The sequence below is a fragment of the Rhinoderma darwinii genome, chromosome 2, assembly GCF_050947455.1.
Source record: "Rhinoderma darwinii isolate aRhiDar2 chromosome 2, aRhiDar2.hap1, whole genome shotgun sequence".
Taxonomy (NCBI): domain Eukaryota; kingdom Metazoa; phylum Chordata; class Amphibia; order Anura; family Rhinodermatidae; genus Rhinoderma; species Rhinoderma darwinii.
In genome coordinates, this window is record NC_134688.1 from 78152449 (window position 1) to 78177636 (window position 25188).

The 25188-nt window shown below is 43.9% G+C and overlaps 2 long non-coding RNA genes across 3 annotated transcripts in view; both read left to right on the forward strand.

The window, feature by feature from the left end:
- The window catches only part of LOC142740652 (uncharacterized), a 40609-nt gene that overhangs the window by 9326 nt on the left and 6095 nt on the right, over positions 1–25188 (forward strand). The window lies entirely within an intron of this gene.
- Positions 5897–6870, forward strand: LOC142740651 (uncharacterized). 2 transcript variants are annotated; one of them, XR_012880839.1, is made up of 3 exons: positions 5897–6424; positions 6501–6606; positions 6699–6870. It is a non-coding gene; the product is annotated as an uncharacterized LOC142740651 (long non-coding RNA). The 2 variants fall into 2 exon arrangements; XR_012880840.1 differs by having other exon boundaries at positions 5897–6419.

The window sequence follows — 25188 nt, forward strand, 5'->3', positions numbered from 1 at the left end:
GGACAGAGCAATGTTTTGCAGGTCTCTAGAGAGGTCAGTGGTGTAATAATCTGCAGAATATATCACTATGTATCTGTCAGCAGGTAGAGGAGCAATGTTCTGTAGATCCCTAGAGAGGTCAGTGGTGTAATAATCTGCAGAATATATCACTATGTATCTGTCAGTAGAGGACAGAACAATGCTCTGCAGATATCTAGAGAGGTTAGTAGTGTAATAATCTGCAGAATATATCACCATATATCTGTCATGTGATACAGGAGCAATGTTCTGCAGATCTGTAGAGAGGTCAGTGGTGTAATAATCTGCAGAATATATCACTCTGTATCTGTCTGGAGGCTTTTTGGAATTTTTCTTGAAAATATAAACAATTGCTGGTAAATTTATTAATTTTCTAACGTCATAAAACAAAAGGACAGATAAAAAAGTAATGCCAACAAGGGACAATATATTACCCCCCCCCCCCATAAAAAGTGGAGGTGAAATGTCCGAATGTTTTTCTTATTCTGCAGATATATCATTTTATTCCTTTATTTCACTAACACAGCAGATGATAACTGAGAATCACAGCTCAATATTTATTACCCCGATTCTACAGTTTTTAGTAATATGACATATATGGCCCTAGTGTGCGATGTGACTTATTGGACTCTTTGCGGTGCAACTCACGCGGCGCCAGTATAACAGCAGAAACGGGAGAACAAATATGAAAGACCCCCAGTTTGTGCAAAGTGAAATTGAGCTGGGCAGCATAAAGCACCCGTCAGCTGAGTGGACCCCCCTATAAGAGCAGTGGGACCCGGCATTTGCCTGGTTCGACCATGTGTGGACGGTGGCCCTGATCTGCATCCTGAGAACGCAGATGCAGTTGACACCGGGACATGCCAGCGGCCGATCGGGACATCACCCGGAATCTGGGACTGTTTGGAGGTATGGAGACCCTCCCCAAATGACCCCCTTTTGGATTCTACACCCCTCAGGGCATTCATTTAGGGCTGCAGTAGGCATTTTGACCCCACAGGTGTTACATCGATTGTATTAGAATTGAGCAGTGGAAATAAAAAGTAGTTTTAGCTCAAAATTTCTTTATATTCAAAAAGAAAGAAACGATAACAAGCCCCGAGGAGTACATCAGGGTATATGTAATCTGTCAGGAGTAAATCAGGGTACATGTAATCTGTGAGGAGTACATCAGGGTATATGTAAACTGGGTGGAGTACATCACGATATATGTAATCTGTGCGGAGTACATCAGGGTATATGTAATAAGTGAGGTGTACATCAGGGTATATGTAATCTGTGAGGAATACATCAGGGTATATGTAATCTGCGGAGTACATCAGGGTATATGTAATCTGTGAGGAGTACATCAGGATATATGTAATCTGTGCGGAGTACATCAGGGTATATGTAATCTGTGAGGAGTACATCAGGGAATATGTAATCTGTGAGGAGTACATCAGGGTATATGTAATCTGTGAGGAGTACATCAGGGTATATGTAAACTGTGAGAAGTACATCAGGGTATATGCAATCTTTGCAGAGTACATCAGAGTATATGTAATAAGTGAGGTGTACATCAGGGTATATGTAATCTGTGAGGAGTACATCACGATATATGTAATCTGTGAGGAGTACATCACGATATATGTAATCTGTGAGGAGTGCATCAGGGCATATGTAAACTGTGCAGAGTACATCAGGGTATATGTAAATTGTGAGGAGTACATGAGGGTATATGTAATATGTGAGTAGTACATCACGATATATGTAATCTGTGAGGAGTACATCAGGGTATATGTAATCTGTGAGGAGTACATCAGGGAATATGTAATCTGTGAGGAGTACATCAGGGTATATGTAATCTGAGGAGTACATCAGGGTATATGTAATCTGTGAGGAGTACATCAGGGTATATGTAATCTGTGAGGAGTACATCAGGGTATATGTAATATGTGCGGGTACATCAGGCTATATGTAAGCTGGGCGGAGTGCAACAGGGAATATGTAAGCTGTGCAGAGTACATCAGGGTATATGTAAGCTGTGCAGAGTGCATCAGGGTGTATGTAAACTGGGCGGAGTACATCAGGGTATATGTAAACTGGGCGGAGTACATCAGGGTATATGTAATCTGTGCGGAGTACATCAGGGTATATGTAATCTGTGAGGAGTACATCAGGGTATATGTAATCTGTGAGGAGTACATCAGGGTATATGTAAACTGTGCGGAGTACATCAGGGTATATGTAATCTGTGAGGAGTACATCAGGGTATATGTAATCTGTGAGGAGTACATCAGGGTATATGTAATATGTGGGGGTACATCAGGCTATATGTAAACTGGGCGGAGTGCAACGGTATATGTAAGCTGTGCAGAGTACATCAGGGTATATGTAAACTGTGCAGAGTGCATCAGGGTGTATGTAAGCTGGGCGGAGTACATCAGGGTATATGCAATCTGTGCGGAGTACATCAGGGTATATGTAATCTGTGCGGAGTGCAACAGGGTATATGTAAGCTGTGCAGAGTACATCAGGGTATATGTAAGCTGTGCAGAGTACATCAGGGTATATGTAAACTGGGCGGAGTACATCAGGGTATATGTAATCTGTGCGGAGTACATCAGGGTATATGTAATCTGTGCGGAGTGCAACAGGTCATAATAGGATGATGTAATAATGGGGAGAATGAATAATCCATGGGTTGGTGTGGTACGCTTTGAACCAATCCTTTATGCACAGGCCGGGTTTTGGGGTATTATATAAAATATCTGCGCTCCAGTGTTGCCTAATCTTTGACTTCTTCACTAGCCCTATAAGCCGCACAAGGCCCTAAAGTTTCCTCATCTCCGCTGCGTCTACGGGTTCCACCTGTGGGGTCCAGCAAATGACGATGTGGGATATTTAGTGAAATTCTACTGGACCTAAAAATGAGTATGGGCCGTCATTTAGAATAATTTTGCATCATTGCGTTTTGAGAGTCATAACGTGTTATTTTTCCGTTGACGGAGCTGTGTGAGGGCGCGTTTTTTGTGGAACGAGCTGTAATTTTTATTGGTTCCATTTTGGGGTACATGCGATTTTTTTTTTATCACTATTTATTCCATTTTTTGGGAGATGAGGAAACCAAAAAACAGCCCTTCCAGCACGTTTCTTTTTTGTTTGTTTTTTACAGTGTTCACCGTGCAGTATAAACAACATGTTAACTTTATTCTGCGGGGCGATACGATTACAGCGACACCAAATTTATTTCATTGTTTTACGTTTCACTACGTTCCCACAATAATAATACTCTTTTCTAAAAAAATCATGTTTTAGTGTCGCCATTTTCTGACAGCCATAACTTTTTTATTTTTTCGTTGATATCGCTGTGGGACGGCTTGTTTTATGCGTGACGAACTGTAGTTTCTATTGGTACCATTTTGCGTTACTTGCAACTTTTTGATCACTTTTTATTAAAAAATTTTTGAGACAAGATGACCAAAAAATAAAATGCTGTCATTGTCTTTTATTAAAAAATGTTACGGTGTTCACCGTGCGGTAAAAGTAATGTGATATTTTTATAGATCAGGCCGTTCCGAACGCGGCGATACCTATTATGTATAGTTTTTTTTTCATATTTTCATTTTTTTTCTAATAATAAAGGAGTTGATCAGGGAAACAGGGCAAGTGTTGTTTTTATTATTTATTTATTATTTATTAACTTTTATTTATTTATTTTTCTTTCACATTTTTTATTACTTTTTTTACTTTTTCTTTTACACTGACCTGGGGACTTGAAGAGCTGGTCTTCTGATCCCCGCTACGATGCACTTCACTACTTATGTAATGCAGTGCATCGTAACTGTCATTTTTCATTTGACAGTTAGCGTATTAGGTCCTGCCTCGGGCAGGACCTAATAGGCTACCGTACCTTGGCAACCAGGAAGCCTAGTAACGGCTTCCTGGTTGCCATAGCACTTCAATGCGGCGGACGTCATTGACAGCCGCATTGAAGGGGTTAAATGGCTGCGATCGGCGGTAACAACCATCGCAGCCATTGCAGCGGCATGTCAGCTGTGTATAACAGCTGACAGCCGCTGAAGATAAAGCGCGCACAGATCCTGTGCTCGCTTTATCTGCAGGGCGTAACTGTACGCCCGAATGCGGGAAATCACTTGGTTTTCGGCCGTACAGTTACGCCCAATCGCGGGAAGGGGTTAAACACGCCCAGTTGTACATAAGAAAGGCTCATTTGCATAAATATAAAAATTATCATAACTTGGCCAAAAATGCTCGTTTTTGAAAAAAACAAAACGTTACTGGTATCTACATTGCAGCGCCGATCTGCTGCAATAGGAGATAGGGGTTTGAAAATCTGGTGACAGTGCCTCTTTAAGCCCTTATTCACACGACAGGGCACCGCACCTGTCCTCAGGTCGTTTGTGGTATTACAGCTCTGTCCTATTCACTTCATAGGAGGTGAACTGCAATACCAGACACAACCTGAGGACAGGTGCTGCGCTGTGTCTCCAATCCGGACACCCCTTCTGTCCTGAGATGACCCGATGGGGGAGGCGGGTGTCAGAGCCACCCACCGCCATCACTGCAGACAGAACCACACAACTACGGCATGAGGGCAGGGCTTGTCCTGAGTGCACTGTCTCTTGTTATGGACAGATTTATAGTCACATGAACCCCGTCTGCATCAGAACCGCTAACCTAGGTCCGATCACATGACAGAGGGGGATCACCAAAAACCCTGTGCACCCTCAGTATGTCCATCCAGCCCTTTCCTGGTTATATCTGCTTCTGGGAAAGCTGGGTGACCACCATTACCTCTCCTACTGGAGTGTTTGGGGATGTGACTAATGAACCTCTCACACTCCAGTAGGAGGGGTAATGGTGGCCACCCAGCTTTCCCAGACCCCTGAACGGTAAATCTCTCTAGTTGTGCTGAGCGTGTTTGGGGATGTGACTAATGAACCTCTCAGTCTCAGCACAACTAGAGAGATTTACCGTTCAGGGGTCTGGGAAAGCTGGGTACCACACTAACAGTGGGCATATTGTTTATCACCCAGCTTTCCCAGGACACTTACATCATGTGTCCTTTATACAGAGTCTCCTACACGACTACAGGGGGGCCTGTCAGGTGGGGGGGTTTATATTGGTTTTCCTACAAAGGACATTTATGACATATCCACAGGTGTAATATCTCTAGAACGGGGCCCCCTAAGCCCCATTCTATCTTACCCGGCTCCGCGGTCTTCCGGCCACTTCACTTTCTGGTTACATGTTCGAGTTATGCAAACAGCGTAACTCTCTGAGCTACGCAGTTTCCGCAATTCCCTTAGAACTGAATAGTAGTTACGGAAGCAGTGTAGCATGCTACGCTGCTTCTGTAACTGACATTCACTACTATGGGAGTTCCGGAAATAGCGTAGTTCAGCGAGTTACGCTGTTTCCGTAACTCATCCATGTATTGCAGTGTATTGTACCAGAGCTCTAATGATCGCTGGTTCAAGTCCCCTAGGGGAACTAATAAAATGTGTGTAAAAAAAAAAAAAAGTTAAATACATTTTCAGGTGTGTAAAAAAAAAAAAAAAAAAGTAAAAAAAAAAGTAAAAAAAAAACATTTCCCATTTTTCCCCAAGCACAATGTAAAAATAAAAAAATAATACCAAAATTGGTATCGCTTCATCCGTAAAAGTCCAGAACTATTACAATATAGCATTATTTGACTCACACAGTGAACGGTGTAAATTTTTTTTATTTAAAACCCCCTACTGTCTGTATTCTTCTACCATATTACGTTATATATGGCCGCTCTGTTGTAACGGTTCACTGGGATACGCTTCTTGTGATGTCATCTAGAATGTGGGCAGATTCTATTTCTCTGAGCGTGACGTCCTCTAGAGAATCTGAGCGTGATGTCATGTGAAGGGCGGGGCCTGTGATCTGCATGTGTTCCGTTTGCACATAATGGCCATCATGTTGTGACATCAGAAAGTCTATAAATTGGGGTCACACATTGACCGCGGTGTCAGTTTCTCTTGCTGGCTCTCATCATGGACGTGTCTCATGTGAAGAGGAGGATGGTGATGTTTCCAATGATGAGTACTATAGAGAAGATGGAGGTTGGCGGACGCCAGTTTCCGGAGGATGTGGAGATGGAGGAGGATCACGAGAGGATGGAAGTTGGCGGACGCCAGTTTCCGAGAGACGTGGAGATGGAGGAAGTGAAGGACAATGCTGATGTGGAGATGGACGACCTTTCGGGGGCTACAGTTAACATCAGGGCCTCCAACCCCCGAAAGAGAAAGTGGCCATTTTAGTAACATCTGCCGCTTGGGGCCCATTTACCATCAGGGCCCCCAACCCCCACGAGAGATAGCGGCCATATTATTTCCATCTGCCGCTCGGGGCCAATTTACCATCTTTAGGTGAGGTAAGTGCCGTCCACTGATGATCTTCTCACCTCACGACTCTTCTACAGCCGCTTGAATTTCTGATTTGTTTTGCAGTTGTCACCCCAACATCGTGGTCTTTACCACCTAAACCATCTGAAATTCCCATGCAGACTCCTCCAGTTCTGAGAAGCAGTGATGAGCAGAGCAGACGCGAGATCCGGTAAGTCTGACGTCTTCCGCTCGTCTTCATCTTCTCATTGTGGTGAAGGTTTTGTGAATTTTTTTGCTTATTTGTATTTTTTCCTTTTCTAGGATCCGACTTTGAAAAAATATGAAAAACGTTTTCGGTTTCTTCTGATCCAGGGCCGAGTTGTGTAAGGGTGGACTGGCGGCCATATCCACGGGTGAAGAAGGACCCTCCCCCTCTTCATCTCACCGATCATCGCATGTTAAAGGGCCGGAGCCACAGAAAACCGCACAGAAATTCTACCAGATTCTATAATAAACATATATTTTTTTTACAATTTTTTGTGTATTCATTTCTAGATTGGGGAATTTATACAGGGAACTTGTGTTCTATGGGGATCCGAAGGTTATAGGTGTAATACTCTGCAGAATATATCACTATGTATCTGTCGGGAGGTGGAGAGGACAGAGCAATGTTCTGCAGGTCTCTAGAGAGGTCAGTGGTGTAATAATCTGCAGAATATATCACTGTATCTGTCAGCAGGTAGAGGAGCAATGTTCTGTAGATCCCTAGAGAGGTCAGTGGTGTAATAACCTGCAGAATATATCACTATGTATCTGTCAGTAGAGGACAGAGCAATGCTCTGCAGATATCTAGAGAGGTTAGTGGTGTAATAATCTGCATAATATATCACTATGTATCTGTCAGGAGGTAGAGGACTGCGCAATGTACTGCAGATATCTAGAGAGGTTAGTAGTGTAATAATCTGCAGAATATATCACTATGTATCTGTCAGGAGGTAGAGGAGCAATGTTCTGTAGATCCCTAGAGAGGTCAGTGGTGTAATAACCTGCAGAATATATCACTATGTATCTGTCAGTAGAGGACAGAGCAATGCTCTGCAGATATCTAGAGAGGTTAGTAGTGTAATAATCTGCAGAATATATCACTATGTATCTGTCAGGAGGTAGAGGAGCAATGTTCTGTAGATCCCTAGAGAGGTCAGTGGTGTAATAACCTGCAGAATATATCACTATGTATCTGTCAGTAGAGGACAAAGCAATGCTCTGCAGATATCTAGAGAGGTTAGTGGTGTAATAATCTGCAGAATATATCATTATGTATCTGTCAGGAGGTAGAGGACAGTGCAATGTACTGCAGATATCTAGAGAGGTTAGTGGTGTAATAATCTACACATTATATCACCATATATCTGTCATGTGATACAGGAGCAATGTTCTGCAGATCTGTAGAGAGGTCAGTGGTGTAATCTGCAGAATATTTCACTCTGTATCTGTCTGGAGGCTTTTTGGAATTTTTCTTGAAAATATAAACAATTGCTGGTAATTTGCTGGTAAGGACAGATAAAAAAGTAATGCCAACAAGGGGACTATATATTACCCCCCCCCCCCCATAAAAAGTGGAGGTGAAATGTCCGAATGTCTTTCTTATTCTGCAGATATATAACTTTATTCCTTTATTTCACTAACACAGCAGATGATAACCGAGAATCACAGCTCAATATTTATTACCCCGATTCTACAGTTTTTAGTAATATGACATATGTGGCCCTAGTGTGCGATGTGACTTATTGGACTCTTTGCGGTGCAACTCACGCGGCGCCAGTATAACGGCAGAAACGGGAGAACAAATATGAAAGACCCCCAGTTTGTGCAAAGTGAAATTGAGCTGGGCAGCATAAAGCACCCGTCAGCTGAGTTGACCCCCTATAAGAGCAGTGGGCCCCGGCATTTGCCCGGTTCGACCATGTGTGGACGGTGGCCCTGATCTGCATACTGAGAACGCAGATGCAGTTGACACCGGGACATGCCAGCGGCCGATCGGGACACCACATGGAATCTGGGACTGTTGGGAGGTATGGAGACCATCGCCAAATGACCCCATTTTGGATTCTACACCCCTCAGGGCATTCATTTAGGGCTGCAGTAGGCATTTTGACCCCACAGGTGTTACATCGATTGTATTAGAATTGAGCAGTGGAAATAAAAAGTAGTTTTAGCTCAAAATTTCTTTATATTCAAAAAGAAAGAAACGATAACAAGCCCCCAGGAGTACATCAGGGTATATGTAATCTGTCAGGAGTACATCAGGGTATATGTAATCTGTGAGGAGTACATCAGGGTATATGTAATCTGTGAGGAGTACATCAGGGTATATGTAATCTGTGAGGAGTACATCACGATATATGTAATCTGTGCGGAGTATATCAGGGTATATGTAATATGTGAGGAGTACATCAGGGTATATGTAATCTGTGAGGAGTACATGAGGGTATATGTAATATGTGAGGAGTACATCAGGGTATATGTAAACTGTGCGGAGTACATCAGGGTATATGTAAGCTGTGCGGAGTACATCAGGGTATATGTAAGCTGTGAGGAGTACATCAGGGTATATGTAATCTGTGCGGAGTACATCAGGGTATATGTAAACTATGAGGAGTACATCAGGGTATATGTAATCTGTGCGGAGTACATCAGGGTATATGTAATCTGTGCGGAGTACATCAGGGTATATGTAATCTGTGAGGAGTACATCAGGGTATATGTAATCTGTGAGGAGTACATCAGGGAATATGTAATCTGTGCAGAGTACATCAGGTTATATGTAAACTATGCGGAGTACATCAGGCTATATGTAAACTGTGAGGAGTACATCAGGGTATATGTAAGATGTTAGGAGTACATCAGGGTATATGTAAACTGTGAGGAGTACATCAGGGTATATGTAAAATGTGAGGAGTACATCAGGGTATATGTAATCTGTGAGTAGTACATCAGGGTATATGTAATCTGTGCGGAGTACATCAGGGTATATGTAATCTGTGAGGAGTACATCAGGGAATATGTAATCTGTGCAGAGTACATCAGGTTATATGTAAACTATGCGGAGTACATCAGGCTATATGTAAACTGTGAGGAGTACATCAGGGTATATGTGAGATGTTAGGAGTACATCAGGGTATATGTAAACTGTGAGGAGTACATCAGGGTATATGTAAAATGTGAGGAGTACATCAGGGTAAATGTAATCCGTGAGGAGTACATCAGGGTATATGTAATCTGTGAGGAGTACATCAGGGTATATGTAAACTGTGAGGAGTACATCAGGGTATATGTAATCTGTGAGGAGTACATCAGGGTATATGTAATCTGTGAGGAGTACATCAGGGAATATGTAATCTGTGAGGAGTACATCAGGGTATATGTAAACTGGGCAGAGTACATCAGGGTATGTGTAATCTGTGAGGAGTACATCAGGGTATATGTAATATGTGAGGAGTACATCAGGGTATATGTAATCTGTGCAGAGTACATCAGGGTATATGTAATATGTGAGGAGTACACCAGGGTATATGTAATCCGTGAGGAGTACATCAGGGTATATGTAAACTGTGAGGAGTACATCAGGGTATATGTAAACTGTGCGGAGTACATCAGGGTATATGTAATCTGTGAGGAGTACATCAGGGTATATGTAATCTGTGAGTAGTACATCAGGGTATATGTAATCTGTGCGGAGTACATCAGGGTATATGTAAACTATGAGGAGTACATCAGGGTATATGTAATCTGTGCGGAGTACATCAGGGTATATGTAATCTGTGCGGAGTACATCAGGGTATATGTAATCTGTGAGGAGTACATCAGGGTATATGTAATCTGTGAGGAGTACATCAGGGAATATGTAATCTGTGCAGAGTACATCAGGTTATATGTAAACTATGCGGAGGACATCAGGCTATATGTAAACTGTGAGGAGTACATCAGGGTATATGTAAGATGTTAGGAGTACATCAGGGTATATGTAAACTGTGAGGAGTACATCAGGGTATATGTAAAATGTGAGGAGTACATCAGGGTATATGTAATCCGTGAGGAGTACATCAGGGTATATGTAATCTGTGAGGAGTACATCAGGGTATATGTAAACTATGAGGAGTACATCAGGGTATATGTAATCTGTGCGGAGTACATCAGGGTATATGTAATCTGTGAGGAGTACATCAGGGTATATGTAATCTGTGAGGAGTACATCAGGGAATATGTAATCTGTGAGGAGTACATCAGGGTATATGTAAACTGGGCAGAGTACATTAGGGTATATGTAATCTGTGAGGAGTACATCAGGGTATATGTAATCTGTGAGGAGTACATCAGGGTATATGTAAACTGTGAGGAGTACATCAGGGTATATGTAATCTGTGCGGAGTACATCAGGGTATATGTAATCTGTGAGGAGTACATCAGGGTATATGTAATCTGTGAGGAGTACATCAGGGAATATGTAATCTGTGCAGAGTACATCCGGTTATATGTAAACTATGCGGAGTACATCAGGCTATATGTAAACTGTGAGGAGTACATCAGGGTATATGTAAGATGTTAGGAGTACATCAGGGTATATGTAAACTGTGAGGAGTACATCAGGTTATATGTAAAATGTGAGGAGTACATCAGGGTATATGTAATCTGTGCAGAGTACATCAGGGTATATGTAATATGTGAGGAGTACACCAGGGTATATGTAATCCGTGAGGAGTACATCAGGGTATATGTAATCTGTGCAGAGTACATCAGGGTATATGTAAACTGTGAGGAGTACATCAGGGTATATGTAAGATGTGAGGAGTACATCAGGGTATATGTAAGATGTGAGGAGTACATCAGGGTATATGTAATCTGTGCAGAGTACATCAGGGTATATGTAATATGTGAGGAGTACATCAGGGTATATGTAAACTCTGAGGAGTACATCAGGGTATATGTAATCCGTGAGGAGTACATCAGGGTATATGTAAACTGTGAGGAGTACATCAGGGTGTATGTAATCTGTGCAGAGTACATCAGGGTATATGTAAACTGTGAGGAGTACATCAGGGTATATGTAAGATGTGAGGAGTACATCAGGGTATATGTAAACTGTGAGGAGTACATCAGGATATATGTAAACTGTGATGAGTACACCAGGGTATATGTAATCCGTGAGGAGTATATCAGGGTATATGTAAACTGTGAGGAGTACATCAGGGTATATGTAATCTGTGAGGAGTACATCAGGGTATGTGTAATCTGTGAGGAGTACATCAGGGTATGTGTAATCTGTGAGGAGTACATCAGGGTATATGTAATATGTGAGGAGTACATCAGGGTATATGTAATCTGTGAGGAGTACATCAGAGCATATGAATATGTGAGGAGTACATCAGGGTATATGTAAACTGGGCAGAGTACATCAGGGTATATGTAATCTGTGAGGAGTACATCAGGGTATATGTAATCACTTCGCGTGGCCGTCGATTGTGTTCTAACCACTTAGAAGCCGCGAACGCTATTGAACGCGGCTTCTAAGGAGATAATCGGCGGGGACCACCGTGATATGTCCCTGGGTAAGGAGATGTGACAACTGCTGTTTGTGACAGCAGTTGTCATTGCTCATAGATGGGACGGGGGCGGAATGGCCGTTTTTACCAGGACGTACTATTACTTAAATAGCGAGATCACTCTGTAAATGACAGGTTACAGGGAGATTACGCTTTGCTCTGCTGTAAGTACCACAGAAACGTTAACGAAGTGTCGGGATTGTGAATAGACATCCCGTCCTGGCTGGAAGGAATGTCTATTCACTGTCTAAACACTTATAAACCAAGGGATGTATGATAAATTTTAAAACACTCTTTCATACAGAGCTCTGGTTATTCGGGACACGTGTCACATTGATATATTGTGTCATCCCTTATCGCCCTCTTATAGCAGACTTTGCACCTCTTTTGACTTTTTCCCTTCTTGCCAGTTTGGGGAACTTCTCCTGGAAAGTGTTGCTCTGGCACGATGCGTGTGGCCCCGCTTCTAGAAGTACTGGGTGCCCCCCCTTCTTGGTCCCTAAAGATTAGGTTCTTGATAATCACCTCTTGAAATTCCAGGAAAGTTCCCCTCTGGCCTGCACATCGATGTAGCACGTACGCATTGTACAATGCCATCTGTATGATGTGCCCGGCCAGCTTCTTATACCTCACAGCATGGCGCTGTAGGGCTTCAGGATTTGATCTGACAAGTCCATCCCTACCATGTACCTATTGTAGTCCAGGATGCATTCTGGTTTGGGGGTGGCCTTTCCTTCATATATCCTAAACCTGTAGGTATACCCTGATGCACTCTCACATAGCTTATACATCTTCACGCCATACCTTGCCCTCTTACCCGGCAGGTACTCGCGGAATTGAACCCTCCCTTTAAAATGTACCAGGGACTCATCAATAGAAATACACTTCTCGGGGGTGTATGCTTGGGAAAACCGGGCACTGAAATGGTCTAATAGGGGTCTCCGTTTATACAAACGGTCAAAACTGGGGTCATCTCGGGGTGGGCACGGCTCATTATCAGTATAATGTAAGAAGCAAATTATTGCCTCATTTATTTATTTTTTTAGGTTACAGTTCAGTTCTGAAGTTGCTTTAGGGGCCCATATATTAGAAACCCCTATCAAACACCCCATTTTAGAAACTAGACCCCTCAAAGTATTCACAACAGCATATAGAAAGTTTATGAACCCTTTAGGTGTTTCACAGAAATTTAGAGCAAAGTAGAGGTGAAATTAAAAAAAAATTTTTGGGCAGAAAATCCACTTTATACCATTTTTTTTATAACACAAAAGGATTTATCAGAGAAACGCAACTTAATACGTATTGCCCAGATTCTGCAGTTTTGAGAAATATCCCACATGTGGCCCTAGTGCGGTAATGGACTGAAGCACTGGCCTCCGAAGCAAAGGAGCACCTAGTGGATTTTGAGGCCTCTTTTTTATTAGGCACCATGTCCGGTTTGAAGAGGTCTTGTGGTGCCAAAACATTGGAAACCCCCCAAAAGTGACCCCAATTTGGAAACTAGACCCCTTGAGGAATCCATTGTAGTTTTCTTGGGGTGCATGCGGCTTTTTGATCAGTTTTTATTCTATTTTTAGGTGGCGTGGTGACTAAAAAACAGCAATTCTACTATTGATTTTTTATCCTATTTTTTTTACAGCGTTCACCGTGCTCTATAAATGATATATTCACTTTATTCTGCAGGGTGATTCGATTACGGCGATACCAGATGTTTATAGTTTTTTTTTATGTCTTATGGCGTTTGCACAATAAAATACGTTTTGTAAAAAATCATTCACTTTTTGTGTTACCTTATTCTAAGCGCCAGAACTTTAATATTTTTTCATCAATAAAGCCGTGCGAGGACTTATTTTTTGCGTAACGAACTGTAGTTTCGATCAGTACCATTTTTCGGTACATGCGACTTTTTATTCCATTTTTTGGGAGGTGAAGTGACCAAACAATTGTGATTGTGGTACGGTTTATTATTATTTTCTTTTACAGCGTTCACCGTGCGTGATAAATAACAAAATAATTTTGTAGTTCAGGCCGTTACGGACGCGGCGATACCAATTATGTATAGTTTATTTGTTTCTTTATATATTTTTATTAATAATAAATGACTGATAAGGGAAAAAGGGGGATTTTTACTTTTAATACTTTTAAAACTTTTATTTTCTTACTTTGACACATATTTTTTTTACTTTTTTTTAACTTTATTACTTTGTCCCACTAGGGGACTTTGTCCCACTAGTGCAGTGTATTAGAACTGTCAGCTACTCACTGACAGCAAGCATAGTGGGTCCTGACGTTGTCAGGACCCACTAGGCTTCCGTCTATGGCATAGCCGGACGCCATTGTTTGGTGTCCGATTGCCATAGTCACCATCGCCGGCCGCTATCGTGTAGCAGGCCGGCGATGGCAGCTTAACCCCTAAAAAGCCGCGATCTCTATAGAACGCGGCTTTTAAGGGGTTAATCAGTGGGGACACAGCGATCGGTCCCCGCTGTAAGAGCTGTGACAGCTGCTGTACGAGACAGCAGCTGTCACAGCTCCTGTATGTGTCGGGAGGACGGCCGAAACGGCCGTTACTCCCGAGACGTACTATTAGGTCATGGAGCGCGAACGATACAGCTGCCATGACCTAATAGTACGTCCAGGAGCGGGAAGGGGTTAAGAAAGTAATTAGCATAAAGCTAAAATCGCTCCTAACGTGGTAAATATAGAACGTTTTTCTAAATAAAAAGCACTGCTGTCACCTACATTATAGCGCCAATCTCCTTATGTAGGAGATAGGCCACTTATAATGTGGTGACAGAGCCTCTTTAAGCATAACCTAATAGTACGTCTTTGAGCGGGAAGGGGTTAATAAAAAATAATTAAAAGAAAATATTGTCTATAAAGTTGTACACAGCCTTTAAGAGGCTAATAAGCAGGTGACACTGACAGTTTTTTTGGTTGGCAGAGAAATCTTAAACTAGAGGCGCCGTGTGTCCCGCCACTTTCAAGTGTATCCGCAACCACAGAGGGCAGATACAGTTAAATACTATGGTGGAGCAGGGATCTGCGCTCTGGTAGGCCACAGTCTACTTTAGGCCTGCGTCTTACAAGGTGCAGGAACATCAGCACAGGTAGTGAGGACCTCAATATTATAATATCGGCTCTGATCAGTAAACATAGAAGTGTAGAGAGAAGTGTCTGATATATAGACAGATATACAGTAGTCATGTATTCAGTCACTGTGTGTTTCCTACAGATGGATCCAGTAGGAGAAATCCACCAGAGAGATGTCCCAGTCCTCTGTATTCCCAGGACTGTCCAGAGGATATTCACAATGTCCCAGAGAATCATCAGGTAGATGAAGCTGAGCCCTATACCAGATCTATATAGGGGGGTGCAGAGCTTTTTGGTCCTGTGGTCATTAGGGTTGTCACGATACCAGAATTTGGACTCCGATACTGATACTTCGTGTAGTATTGCGATTTCGATACCAAAACGATACTTTAGCAACAGTAATAAAAAAATAATAAAAAAGTTCTTAGATTTTGTGATGTGAGGCGCGAGGTGCGATGATGAATTTTGAATGTGCCTCACACTAATAGTAATTAACCCCATCATGTTTCTCAGTCACAATGGGTTAATGTGCGAGGTACATGATGGGGTTAATTACTATTAATGTGAGGCACATGGAGGTTAAATTCATCGCACCTCGTGCCCCACAATAAGTGATAGAAAGCAGTTTTTATTGTATCTTTTTACAGCGTACACATCATAAATGATGCGAAAAAATTGTTGTGCAGGTTATTCCGGCTGCGCCAATACAGAATATGTATATGTTTTATGTATTCAGACTATTTTCATGTTTATTCTAAAAAATGTGTATGCGTATTTTTTTTATTTAACATTACTTTGTTTTTATTTTATTTTTAAACTTTAATGTACTGGCATATATCTATATGCCAGTACATTAGCCTGTGTACGGATAGTACACAGGCAGTGTTTAGGACATACCTAAGTATTCCCTAACAACAGGAGATGTGGTAAGACGGCCCTGGGTTGTCTGCCCATATATGGTATGTCCCTCAATCGCGTAACAGGGATTCCTGCGATGCGATCCAAGGGGCATCTCCCCTTCTCCTGAATGCTGCAGTCCGCTGTGATCGCAGCATTCAGGGGAATAGTGGCGGAGATGAGAGGTTTCTCTGATCTCCGCCGTTATAGAGCTGGGCTGCGGATGCGTAATACAACCATTGCCCTGCTCCTGACAGTAAGTGATTGATTAACTGCTGCCCTCGTTCGCCCGATCATTTACCCATGTAAAAAGGCCTTTAAAGAGGCTCTGTCGCCACATTATAAGTGCCCTATCTCCTAGATAAGGAGATCGGCGCTATAATGTAGGTGACAGCAGTGGTTTTTATTTAAAAAAACGATCTGTTTTCACCACTTTATTAGCGATTTTAGATTTATGCTGATGAGTTGCTTAAAGCCCAAGTGGGGGTGTTTTTACTTTATACCAAGTCTGCGTTGTACAGAGGAGTGTATGAGGCTGACCAATCAGCGTCATGCACTCCTCTCCATTCATTTACTCAGCGCATAGGGATCCTGCTAGATCCTTATGTGCTGTCTTATACTAACACATTAACGATACTGAAGTTTTTAGACAGTGAATAGACATTCCACGGGATGTCTATTCACAATCTCTGCACTTCTTTACTGTTTCTATGGTAGTTACAGCAGAGGAAGCGTAATCTCGTTGTAACCTGTCACTTACAGCGAGATCTCGCTTCCTCTGCTGTAACTACCACAGACAGAGTAACAAACCACGTGCTTTTCTGTTTACAAACATCCAAACGGAGTGTCATAATGATAGCGGCTGCGCGAAAATAACGCAGCCGCGCATCATATGGTGATGACACACGGAGCTGTTAAGTGCCTTTTGCGCACGCAAAACGCAGCGTTTTTTGCGTGCACAAAGCACACCCGCTCGTGTAAACCAGGCCTAAGACAGCACATACTGATCTAAAAGGATCCCTATGCGCTGAGTAAATGAATGGAGAGAAGTGTATGACGCTGATTGGTCACTGATTGGTCAGCGTCATACACTCCCCTGTACAACGCCCACTTGGTCTAAAGTAAAAATACGTCCACTTGGGCATTAAGCATCTCATTAGCAGAAATCTAAAATCGCTAATAATGTGGTAAAAATAGATTGTTTTTTTAAATAAAAAGCACTGCTGTCACCTACATTATAGCGCCAATCTCCTTATGTAGGAGATAGGACACTTATAATGTGGTGACAGAGCCTCTTTAACCCCTTCAGACACAGCCTGTTTTGGCCTTCAGGACACAGCCAATTTTTTCAAATCTGACATGTTTCACTTTATGTGGTAATAACTCCGGAATGCTTTTACCTATCCAAGCGATTTTGAGATTGTTTTCTCGTGACACATTGGACTTTATGTTACTGGCAAAATTTGCTAGATACATTAAGTATTTAATTGTGAAAAACACCAAAACTTAGCGAAAAATTGCAAAAATTTGCATTTTTCTAAATTTATATGTATCAGCTTGTAAGACAGATGGTAATACCACACAAAATTGTTGCTAATTAACATCACCCATATGTCTACTTTAGATTGGCATCGTTTTTTGAACATCCTTTTATTTTTCTATGACATCACAAGGCTTAGAACTTTAGCAGCAATTTCTCACATTTTCAAGAAAATTTCAAAAGGCTATTTTTACAGGGGCCAGTTCAGTTGTGAAGTGGATTTTAGGGCCTTATATATTAGAAACCCTCGATAAGTCATTTTTCTTTAGTCCCACTAGGGGACTTGAAGGTCCAACTGTTTGTTTGATGTTCTAATACATTGCACTACCTATGTAGTGCAATGTATTAGAACTGTCAGTTGTTCACTGACAGCAAGCCGATCAGGCTCCGCCTCTGGGCGGGGCCTAATCAGCTTACGTAATGGCAGACAGGAGTCCATTGTTAGGGCTCCTGTTGCCATGGTAGCAGTCGCCAGCCTTGCTATCGCGTGGCAAGGCTGCCGATTTGCTACAAACCTCTAGGATGCACCGATCACAATGGATCGCTGCATCGAAGGGGTTAATGCCAGGAATCGGAGCTAGCTCCGGTTCCTGGCGATAGATCGGGGTGTCCGCTGTAACATACAGCGGACACCCACTGCTGATGACGCCGGCTCAGCTTCTGAGCCGGAAGCTGAGCCGGCGCCATCTTGCCGATGGTACCGGAAGCCTCCTGGGCCCCGCCGACGACGGGGCATAGGAGGATTCCGTTACAGGCTGATCGGGAGGTAAGCATTAGCCCTCCGATCGCCTTTGCAGCCACCGGCAACCCAGCGATCACGTTGCTGGGGTGCCGATGGCTATAAACTCCTCAAATGCTGCAATCTCTATTGAACGCAGCATGTGAGGGGTTAATCGGTCGGATCGGAGGCTAGCTCCGGTCCTGGCCGATACCTCAGGGTGCCAGCTGTAACATACAGCTGTCACCCGGCGGTGATGTCGCTGGCTCAGCTCCTGAGCCAGCTTCATCTCCATGACGTACAGTTACGTGGAGATGCGGGAAAAGGCCATCTCCCATGACGTAACTGTACGTGAAATTGCGGGAAGGGGTTAAAGGCTGGTTTACACTGGCATATTTCTGCCCATGATGATCACCGATATAACAAGTCGATCGGTGCTCTCCTCTTAATAAATTTGTTGCATCTTTAGCTGTCTGTGCGCCACTGAATGCAGAACGTAAAGTTTCCCTATCATTTACAACAGTTTCTGGTATAAATTATAGTAAATGTGTCAAACAGTGGATGCCCACGCCCCCTTCTCTTAAGCCACTTCTGTGACTTTTGGATCGTTTGCGACTTTTCTACGCCTACTGGAATAGAAACGTTGTTAAATTCCCTTCATTCTCTATTAGCATATTGCCTAATGATATCTGTTGTTTTAACCTATCAGGCACACTTGGTGACTTGGCACGGTGGCTCAGTGGTTAGTACTGTGGCCTTGCAGCACTTGGGTCCTGGGTTTAATTCAATCAAGGCCAACATCTGCATGGAGTTTGCATGTTCTCTCCAGGCACTCTGGTTTCCTCCCATACTCCAAAAACATACTGATAGGTTAATTGGCTTGTGATGAAATGGTCCGTTTGTAGATATGGGAAATTAGATTGAGATTGTGAGCCCCATTAGGGCCTCATGTGAATAGTCACTATTTCTGTACAGCACCATGGAATATGTTGGCGCTATATAAGCAACTTGAATTAAGGTAAATTGGGTCAGGAGCAATATCAGACTTCGGACAGTATGCCTGTATCAACGCAAAACTATCCCATTGCTTGAGCTGCACTACAAAAAGGGATGCATGTGTTATTTTTTAACCCTTTCCCACTACAGCCATTTCTCTCATTTTCACTTTCGTTTTTTACTCCCCACCTTCCAAAAGCCATAACTTTTTTGTTTTTTCAACAATATTGCCGTCTGAGGCCTTGTTTTTTGCGGGACGTGTTGTAGATTGTCAGGGCAACATTTATTGTACCATATAATGTAGTGGGATACTGGAAAAAACATATTTGAGGGGTGGAATAGGAAAAAAACAGCAATTCCTCAATATCTTTATGGGGTTTTTGTTTTTACGGCGTTCACCGTGCAGTAAAAATGGCATATTAACTTTATTCTGCGTGTCAATAAGATTACGGGGAAACCAAATTTATATTGTTTTTTTTATGTTTTACTACTTTTACAAAGAAAAAACTGATTGTTAAAAATAAAATGTAAGTTTTGTCGCCACATTCTGAGAGACATAATTTTTTTTATTTTTCAGTCGATTGAGCGGTATGAGGGCTTATTTTTGCGGGGTGAGCTAGTTTCTATTAGTACCATTTTGGGGCACATGAGACTTTTTGATCGCTTTTTGTTCAATTTTTTGTGGGAGATGAAATGAGCCAAAAACAGCGATTCTGGCGGTTTTCATTTTTTATGGTGTGCACCGTGCGGACGAAATAATGATATATTGTAATAGTTCAGACTTTTACTGACGCGTCGATAACAGTTATGTTAGTTTTTTTATTTCTTTTTACATTGTGCTTGAGAGAAAATGTGAATTTTTTTTTAACTTTTACATTTTTTTATTTATTAAAAAAAATATATATTTTACTGTTTTTTACTTGTCTCCCTAGGGGACTTGAACCAGCGATGCATGATAAACTGTAAAACTAACGTATTGCAGTATATCGTGATACTGACACTCGGAGGCAGGGCTTCGTAGGAGTACAAAGACGGCAAACTTGGGGCCTTCATAAAGCCCCAGGCTGCTATGCCAACCAAGTGCACCCCACGATCGTGGAACGTTACACCCCTGTTTTTATTCATTTAAATGCCGCGGTCCCTATTGATCGCGGCATTTAACAGCTCACACAAGCAGGATCGCCCTCCAGCGGGATCCCGCTCGTTACCCTGAAGAGTCGGCTATAAGGCCTCATTTACACGAGCGCAATATACGCGCGTGCGACGCGCGTGCTTTTCACGCGTGTCGTACGCACCTATATTACTCTATGGGGCAGTGCAGACAATGCGTGATTTTTGCGCAGCGCTCCTGCGTTGCGTAAAACTCACGACATGTTCTATAATCGTGCGTTTTTTGCGCGTCACGCACCCTTTGAAGTCAATGGGTGCGTGAAAAACACGCATGACACATGGACGCTCCTGCGTTGCATGCGCGAATTTCACGCATCACTTGTTATGTCCATGAAAAAGAGTTTATAAAGCTGGACAAAGCAAACAAAAACCAGGAAGTGCTTGCGTTTTCACTGCGAGTGGGCAAGCCTGTTGACAGAGACATTTTTTACTCCACTGAGATCTGCTGCCATGCCGCGTGGGATTGACGTGGAGCGCCTCATCACCCTGGTCCAGGGCCATGGGGCTATTTGGGACACTCGCGCGGAGGCGTACCACGACCGCACGGTCAAGGAGGATGCCTGGGAGGAGGTAGCAGAGGAGCTGTTTGGAGAGGAATGGGAGAGTGGCCGAACCCGGGACCGCAGTCGGTTGGGTGAGTACCATGTTTTTTCCTGCAATGCAATGTCATCCCTATTGAACAACTGAGGCCCTGTATGTGTCTTCCGCGCAATTGCCCAATGACCTTTTGTGGAGCAGGCGCATCACCGTGTACCATGTCATTGGCAGGGTAGGGCCCCTCATTTTAGTGTCAGGGCAGAGTTCTTATGGCGTTATATTTGTTTTTCCTCCAACAGTCCAAGATATAAAAACACTGTGGCGGAGCTGCCGTGACCAATTCAGGAGAGAAATGGGGGAAAAGGGACGCAGCGGAGATGGGGGCTCGCGTAAGTGCCCCTACATGTATACTAAACAATTGATGTTCTTGAAGGACATCATGGAGATGCGCACGTAAGAGATTCTGCTTTTGCATGTGTCTAATGTGTGTTCGCCCATGTCCTGTTTGCCATCGTGTTGTTGTGAGCATTGTTCTATATTCTGTTCTTACGCAGTTTTCCCATTATAGAACCACCGACAATTTGGAGGACACAGCTGAGGACACGGACATCGGATAGTCTCTGCCGCAACCTCCTGCTGCCCATGTCCTGCCCCTTAGCCCGGAGCCAACACCCCTGGACCCCGCCCCTGTCCAGTCTGCACGGGCCGTCGCCTCCCCGGCTGAGGAGCGCCCCGTGCGTGCCCCGACTCGCAGGCGCCATGCTCCACAGCCCTCCGCCGGTGGCCAAGTTGATAGCCGGGTACTGGAATTTCTACGCCGAGCCGCGGATGAGGACGGCAACGACTTCTTTGGGGGCAGCATAGTTCCCCTACTCCGCCTGGTCCCCATGGATCGCATGGCCCGGCTACAAGCGTCGATCATAACCTTGATCAACGCCTCCACACCCCCCCACAATCCAAACCACTGCTTCACGGCCATAGAGCAGTGGCGCGGATTTGCCATGCCGGCCACCACGCCCCAATTGCCGGCAACATACCATCCAGCCACCCAGATGGCCCGGCCGCACCCCTATATGCGCCCTATGGCTCCCCACTTCATTGCCCCAACGTATCACGGACAACATCAGCACCACTATGCTGGCGAGGAACAACCTCCGCAGCTCCAGGTCCAGCATAGTGGTGCTGAAATGCCCGCGTATTCCTCCCCGGGCCACCACTACCAACACCTGTGAGTGTGTTGGTGTCGTGATAGTTGGGCGGACAATTTGTTTTATTAAGGGATGGCAACTCGTCCTCTATAATGTTGGTTACACCATGTTGGTGTTCTTTTGTTGATACTATGTGTTTGTTTATTTTACTGGCCACACCATGTTTCCGTAGTGTGATATACGAACACATAAAAAACATGGATGTTGATTGTTTCGATTGCGTGTTGTTTTTATTTCACACCCCTCAACACAATCTTTGCCCCACATTTCTTTGGTCTATACACTCACACACTTCTGGCCTTTGGCCCCAATGCATGCACACGTGTTATGAGGTTTTAGTTCATCTCTCGGGGTTTGACATTGTTTGCAAGAGGTGAGAACGTTTGGGTGCAGTCATGGGCCCCGAAGCACACTAAGTACACTTGCACTTGGACTTGCCTAACTTTTGGCCGCCCATCATTCTATCTCCAGAAAGCATGTAGCCAAATGTCAAAGGTCCTGCTCAAACCCCGACAGATGTAAGCTCGCAACCCACGTCAAGGGTCCTCATGTTTTGCGAGTCCCTAACCCAACCCGAACCCAAAAAACGTCAAAAAACCCTGGCCACATGTGACGTGTGCAGTGAAGCCTCCAAACAACAGACAAGCATTCAAAGGTCATCACGCCCCCACGGTGCGGCTCCTGATGGGCACTCGAAATATGCCGCAAAAGTATCCCGCACTCGAAGGCCGGATGAGAGAGATCGGCCGAGAGGAATAACCGGGACAGTGTGCTGCTGCATGTGTTAGGATATATTCTGCATCAAAGGTAGCATCATTAATGCGGCAGAAGTTATGCAGAACGACACACGCTTGTATAACACGTGTGACATTCTGCATGGACAATTGCATTGTCGTCAGAAAGACACGCCACCTGTTCGACATAATGCCAAAGGCACATTCCACACATCGACGAGCTCGGCCTAGGCGGAGATTGAACATGCGCCGACGGTCATCTAAGCCCCTTCTCGCAAAAGGACGCATGACTTGCCTTGTCAGGGCAAACCCCTCATCCGCCACGATGACACACGGGATTGGGGGTCCGCTGGAGCCAGGGAGGATGGAAGGTTCCGGCACCGCCAGTCGATTATTCACGAGCCGCTTCCCCATTCTTGATGAACGGAATATGCGGGCATCTGCTGAGCTTCCATACGAGCCGATGTCAACAATAGTGAAAGAATAATTCGTGTCCGACAAGGCCAACAATACCATGAAAAAAAACTGCTTGTATTTATAGTATTGCGAGCCACTGCGTGGGGGCTTTCTCACACGAATGTGTTTGCCGTCTAGGGCACCAATGCAATTTGGAAATTCACTTGCTCTAAGAAATCCCTCTGAAATTCTTAGCCACTGTTCTGTCGTGGGCTGAGGCATGACCGTGGTCTTTAACCTCTGCCACAACACGACACAGGTGGATGTAACAATGAACGAAATGGTGGTCACTCCCAAAAGAAATTCAAAATGTAACGAATGATAACTATTGCCTGTGGCCAGAAATCTATAAATCAAAGAGAAAGAAGAAGAAAGCCACAACACATGTTAGGGGGGGCTGGTAAAACAGACAGCGTCATTGACTAAGTAATAGCAACTGCGAAATGCAGCGTCTCATGTTGGTATTCTTGTAGGTGAGACCAGAGCGAATCTGCTCAAGCAGAAGGTCAAATGTGCCCACAGACATATGGCAGAAGGCTCTAAATTTTTCAGGATGCCGTCGTAAGTCCTCATACAGGCTATGGAAATGGCCTTTCGTCGTACGTTGGGCCACAAGTGGATGAACCCAAATGCGACATCTTACAGGCGTCTGGTGCTGCAGCATGGGTCGACGCTCCCCAAAACGACGTGAGATCATCCAGGCAAGAAGCACACGTGCCAGCGACTGAGAAGGCATAAGTGTGCGGTGCAAAGCCAATTCCAACTTCAATGGAGAAACACACACTGGGGTTTCAGCAGAGGCAGAAATTAAGGTGCTAAACCTGCTTCTCCCAGCAAGCAGGGGTTGGGCCAGCTGGCCTATTTGTAGGCTGGCCTCGCATTAATCCCCTCTGAGTTTTTTACGCGCGTTGCAAACGCTAGTCGTGCGCGCGTTTAAAACGGAACAACGCTGCGTATACGCAGTGCAAACGCAATGCCAACGCGCGCAATACGCTGCGTTTTATTCGCGCGCAAAACGCACACGCTCGTGTAAATGAGGCCTAACTCACAGCCAACAAACTCGTTCAATAGAGCGGGCACAGCTCGTGAGCACGCTCCATATTCCCCCACCCGAGGTGCGCCGTATATATACGGCGGATGTCGGGATGGGGTTAAATTTGGAGCAATTTCAACTTATTATTGAGATTATCATTATCATTCCCTTTTGATGTCATAGTACATGCTGCTGACGTCTTCATATGAGAATTCTGAGCTATAGACATATAATACTTATCATATTTATCACTAATTTTGTTTTTAAATTTTGTCTGTAAAAAATGTTGGTTGCCCATGATTTTTGAATAAGGCTTGGTTCGCACACGTTTAGCGTGTACGTTGGGAAAGCTCCCCACGTAAAGGCTAAAAACTCTAGGGTTTCATTAGATCAACAGAGCTAAAAAAAAGGTGTAATTTTAGCCTCCCTTGGGCTGGTATACGTCAGTATACCTTTTTGGGAGGATGGAATAATGTACTAGACTACAGTATTTCATCCTGAGAGATCCCGCAAAAAAACTTAAACCACGCATTATTGTTTTGTTTTTTTTATCATGGGAACCTATGTGTTACGGATGCCACTGTATGGCATCTGTCAGAGGTATACGTTAAACTAATACCTCGGTGGAGTATCCTCAGGGTGGAAGTCCCCAGGAAGAGCATCAGGTAGTGCTCAGCCCGGGGATTCGGCTCTGGGGAAGCCCCTGACGTCACTGTACATATATGGGCAGTAACGTCAGGGGCTTTCAACTACAGAGTCCAAGCGTGAGGATCAGTAGCACTCTGGCCAGGAAAACAAAGAGGGAGCCTCCAGCTCACCTTGTATGTGG